The following is a 6,000-nucleotide window of genomic DNA, read 5'->3' on the forward strand; positions in this document are numbered from 1 at the left end:
ACCACAGACAAGGTGGCTTAGACAACATTTATTTTCTCATAGTTCTGGAGGCTGGAAGTTTGAGATTCGCCAGCCATCGGGGTTGGCATCTGGTGACAGCTCTTTCTGACTCGTAGAGGGCTGCCTTCTCCCTGTGCGCTCATGTGGCCTTTCCTCTGCGTACACGTGGGACAGCCCTCTGTCTCCCGCTGTGTCTCCCACTCTTCTCATAAGGATACCAATCCTGTTGGATCAGGGCCCCACCCTTATGACTTCATTTATGACTTCACCCTTAGTGACCTTTCTAAAGGCCCCAGCTCCAAACACAGTCACATTGAAGACTGGAGCTTCAATACATGACTTTTTGGAAAGACACAATTCAGTTCATAACACCAAGTCAGGCAGTGAAGATGCAACGACCCCCAAAACAGTCCTTGCCTCAGGCCTGCAGGGCATCTGCAGCGTTTACTACAAAGAGTAGAATTTGACAAAAATGTTGCTAGGCTGGGGGGGTGGGGAGATAGCTGGAGGTAGCTGAAGGTAGCGTCAGAAAGCACCTTAGGAAGCAGCTGATATCTACAACAGCAACAGTAATAATTCCCCACCTCCTGTGTGCCAGGCAGGGTGAGAAACGACACAGTGTGGTAGACACTACCACGCAAATTCTACAGCAAAGGCACAGAGAGGATACACACCTCACCACGTTCACAAAACTAGCACTTGCAGGGATGGGGCTCAAACCTGGGCACCCTGATCCCAGAGCCACGCTCTTAGCCATTCTGCTCTTAGCCACAGAAGCTTTGAGGACCATCCCACCTCCTTCACCATACAGATGAAGACCCCATGGATATCTTTCCATCTCTAGCATCTGACATGCATCTGCCAGCTGAGTTAAGGCGACTTCCCCACCTGGTACATAACCTACCAGCTCAGCTACAACCCCTCTTGTGCCATTTGGTTACTTGGGATCTTACTAGTCACAATAATAGCTGGTAGCAGTTCAGTACTTAACCAGTTTGCAAAGCAGTTTCATATGCCTTAGCTGACTTAATCTTCATAATAATACTAGTTGATAGGTATTGTGACCCCATTTCATATAAGAAGACACTCAGAGTAAGAATGAGAGGAAAATGATGCCAAGAAGCAAAATGGTTTTTCTTAGAAGGAGTGAGGGCTTTGGAGTACCTCACTGGAATCCCTGACCTCAGGCTTGGATTTTATTAGCTGTGAGGTCTTGAGCAAACTGCTCTGTCGTGGGAGCGCTTCCCTAAGCCCAGCCTCGTTACCGGAAGGCAGGGTTTCTCAGCCTCAGTGCTGTGATGTCGGTGTGGGCTGGCCTGTGTGTTGTAAGTGGGTCAGCAGCATCCCTGGTCTCCATCCACTAGATGCCAAAGCACCCTCCTCCACCTTGTTGTGACAACTGAAAATGTCTCTAAACATTGCTAAATGTCCCCTTGAGATAAAATTGCCCCTGATTAGGGGGGTGGGTGTAGCTCAGGAATAGAGCGCATGCTTAGCATGCATGAGGTCCTGGGTTCAGTCCTCAGAACCTCCATTAAAATGCAAACAAACAAAAAGCTAAGGGAAACAAAATCAACAAAACAAAAGAAAACAGACAAGCAGAATAGGCTGCAATGAATGAGAAATTTTCCAACTGAAAAACTTGACAAAGGTACTTAAAGCACAAATCGATTCTAAGATTAGTTTTTAAATTCTCGATTTCTGACCTCTTTAATCAAAACATCTGCTCCTATGAACTCCTGCTTGTTCTCCAGATAATACATGATTCATTGTTCATCACATTTACTGCTTCACTCCCTAGTTATTCACTGATTCTCCTCAGAGTCCCTGGCAAAGTGTGAAAGTGTCCCTCTTTGGTCTCCCTGACCTCTGCTCATTCATTCATTCAACAAACATTTGTTGAGAGTCTGCTGTGCTTCAGACAATATACAAGGCAGTGTGGACCCAGACCAGGAAGAACTCATAATACACAATGAACAACAGATAGTTCACAGGATAGAGCGATGGCGTAGAATTATGTAGGAAATACTGAGTGACCACAGCTGGAGAACCATAAAACTTCTGCTGGGAGCATGGAATGCTTTGGCCGTCGAGGTCACAACTGAACTAATTTAACATCACCTCCGCCCATATTATCTGACTCATTCATCTTCTCCATTACATGCAAACAAAAATAAAGTTTACTAAAAAAATAAAAAATAAAGTTTACTGTGCTTCCCATTGAAATAAAAATATGGGTTGGAACTCTCATGAGTGGCATCCTTTTCATACCCTAGTCCTCCCAGAAGCAGCCTGTAATAGAGTGGAAGGTCACAGACTTTGGAATCAAAAATTAGAATTTCCCACCACTTAATCACTATGGACCTTGGGCAAGGATAAGTTACTTGACTTCTCTGGACCTCGGATTCCTCATCTGTAAAAAGGATGACAAGAAAAACTCTGTGGCAGGTTGCTGTCTGTCAGGATTAGCAATAATGTATGTAAAATTACAGACTGTCACACTGATGGCTCCCAGTGATTCAGGCCCACTGGTATTCATGGTATATATGCCCGTGGGCAGTCTCCTCCCACACTGGCTCTGGGCTTGGACTTATGACTTGCTGGGCTAATGGGACCTCGGTGTGACATGAGCAGAGGCTGGATAAGCATGTGCACACTGGGGCTTACCCTCTTGGAACCCAGATGCCAGGTAAGAAAGTTACTGTATGTAAAAAGAGAGGTCCCAGTTTCCCAGCTACCCTGCCAAGTGAGACCTTCCAGCCCCAGCCAATCCACCTGCTGAATGCAGCTTCTTGATTGAGCCCAGGCAAGACAAGCAAAAGAACCACGCAGCCAAGCCACAAAATCAGGAGAAATAATAAATGGTTTTAAGCCACTAAGTTTGGGGATGGCTTGTATAAGCAGGAATATATAATTGATACATTAATTCCTACTACTACAATCTGTTTTTACTCAGAATACTTCTGATGCCAAATATGTGAGGGCTTTCCCCACACCAACCTCTCCAACTCCCTGGACACCAACTGGGTGTCCTATAATTTAAATCGATTGTGACATTAACTAGGTGGAGTTAGTGCAGACTTCCTGGGTGAAAGGCTCAGTCTCAAGGACTGCCCCCACCTCAGAGGACAGTTGCAAGTCCAGCCTCCCGTACTTCTGACCAACCAGCTGTAAAGTTGGGAAGATAGTGTCCCACACCCCTTCTCAGGTTCAGTAATTAGTAGAATGACTCACAGAACTCAAAGATACAACTTGGGAATAGCCAAATGGAAGAGATGCATAGGGCAAAGTCTTTGGGGACAAGAGCTTCCGTGACCTCCCTGGGCATGCCACCATCCTAGCACCTTGATGTGCTCACCGAGCTGGAAGGTCTCCAAACCCTGTAGTTTAGGGGTTTTATGGAGCTTCCATTGTATAGATGAAATGACTGATTAAATCACTGGCTGAAGGTGATTAGCTCAATCTCTCCAGAGGTCAGGGGTTGGGACTGAAAGTTCCAACTTTCTAATCACAAGACTGGTTCCTCTGGCAATCAGCTATCCAGGAACCTACAAGAGTTACCTCATTAGCATAAACTCAGGTATGGTTGAAAGGGTCTTATTACAAACAATAAGAGCCACTCCTCTCACATCTATCACTCAGAAAATTTCAAGGAATGTGTTTTTTTAATTTCTATGCATTTGTGAATGTTCCAAACTTCCTTCTGTTATTGATTTATAATTTCATTTCATCGTGGGCAGAGAACACACAGATAAATAGGTACCCTTACTGGTGTTCTTTATTTATGTAGATTGGAGTTACTGTCTAATGTCCTTTTATTTCAGCTTGAGAACCTCCTTAAGCACTTCTTGTAAGGCATGTTTGCTAACAATTACTTCTCTTACTTAAAAAAAAAAAATCTGTGAATTTCATTTCTCCTTCATTTTAAAGGACAGCTTTGCTGAATACAGAACTATTGACTGACTGTCTTTTTTCCCCCTAGCAGTATGTCACTCCACTGCTCTTGGTCTCCATGGTTTCTGATAAGAAATCATTTATTAATTTCATTGAATTTTGTTTGTTTGTTTTGTGATGAGCCACTTCTCTCTTGTTATGTTCAAGATTCTCCCTTTGTCTTTAGCTTTCAATAGCTGGACCATGATGTGTCTGGGTATTGATCTCTTTGAGTTTATTCCTCTTGGAGTTTGCTAAGGTTCTTGGATGTATATACATTATTTCAGAAAATTAAGCCACCAATGGCAGTTCTGTTTGTAGTATGCAAATCACTAGTTCAATAGACTAGAGTCTGTCTACATTTGTGCTATCACATTTATGGAGATGATTATTGCATTATTATTATAATAATATAATAGTATGCATTATTATTCTACATTAAGTTGATTGTTAAATTAACAACTTCGTTACTGAGGTATTGGTTATACGTGGTAGAGTGCACAAATCATCAGTCTACAGCTCAGTGAATTTAAACAACAGTACTCATTCACTATTTCTCACAGTTTCTACTAGTCAAAAACTCAGATAAATGCAACCCGTATCAGAATTCCAATGGCATTTTTCACAGAAATAGAACAAACAATCCTAAAATTTGAGTGGAATCATAAAAAACCCTCAATAGCTTAAGTGATCTTGAGAAAGAAGAACAAAGCTGGAGGCATCATGCTCCCTAATTAAAACTATATTACTCAGACAAACAACAAGGTCCTGCTGTACAGCACAGGGAACTATACTCAATACCTTGTAGTAGCCTATAGTGAAAAAAGAATTTGAAAAGGAATATATATATAACTGAATCACTATGCTGTACACCAGAAACTAACACAATATTGTAAATCAAATATACTTCAATAAAAAAATTTTTAATGGTATTGGAAAAATTGGACAGCCACATGCAAAAGAATGAAACTAGACCACTATTTTACACCATACAAAAAATTAACTCAAAATGTATTAAAAACTTGAAAATAAGACTTGAAACCATAAAGCTCCTAGAAGAAAACATAGACAGTAAGCTCCCTGACATAGGTCTTGGCTATGAATTTTTTTCTTCTGATGTCAAAAGCAAAAACAACCAAAGCAAAAATAATTGAGTGGGGCTACATCAAACTAAAAAGTTCTGCACAACAAAGGAAACTATCAACAAAATGAAAAGACAACATACTGAATGAGAGAAAATGTTTGCAAATCATGTATCTGATAAGTAGTTAATATCCAAAATATATAAAGAACTGATACAACTCAATAGCAAACAAAGAAAACTTATTTAAAAATGGGCAGAAGACCTTCAAAGATATTTTTCTAAAGAATACATACAGATGGCCAACAGGTATATGAGAGGTTCTCTAAATCATTTATCATCCAGGAAATACAAGTCAAAACCACAATGAGATATCATTTCACACATGTTAGAAAGGCTATCATTGAAAAGGCTAAAAATAGCAAGTGTTGGTGAGGATGTGGAGAAAAGGGAACCCTTGTGCACAGTTGGTGAGAACGTAAATTGGTGCAGCCACTATGAAAAACAGTATGGAGTTTCCTCAAAAAATTTAAAAACAGAACTACCATATAATCCAGCAATTCCATTTCCAGATATGTATCCGAAGAAAATGAAAACACTAACTCAAAAAGATATATGCACCCCTATATTCACTGCAGTGTTATTTACAATAGTCAAATAACCTTGTGTTCATTGACGGGTGAATGGATTAAAAAAAAACTGTTTTGTATGTATACAACAGAATATTATTCCACCATAAAAAAGAAAGAAATATTGCCATTTGCAACAACAGGGGTGGACTTTGAGGGCATTATGCTGAATGAAATAAGTCAGAACAGAGGAAGACAGATACAGCTATGACCTCTCTTATATGAGGAATCGAATGCTGGTTACCATAAGTGAGGGGTAGGAAGAAATGGGTAAAATGTTTTTCTTTGTTGTTGTGTTTTGTTTAAAGAAATTGAATTTAAAAAGAATTTAGGAGCAGTTTGGTTGGGTTGTCCGAG

The sequence above is a fragment of the Camelus dromedarius genome, chromosome 22 (assembly GCF_036321535.1).
Source record: "Camelus dromedarius isolate mCamDro1 chromosome 22, mCamDro1.pat, whole genome shotgun sequence".
NCBI classification, from domain to species: domain Eukaryota; kingdom Metazoa; phylum Chordata; class Mammalia; order Artiodactyla; family Camelidae; genus Camelus; species Camelus dromedarius.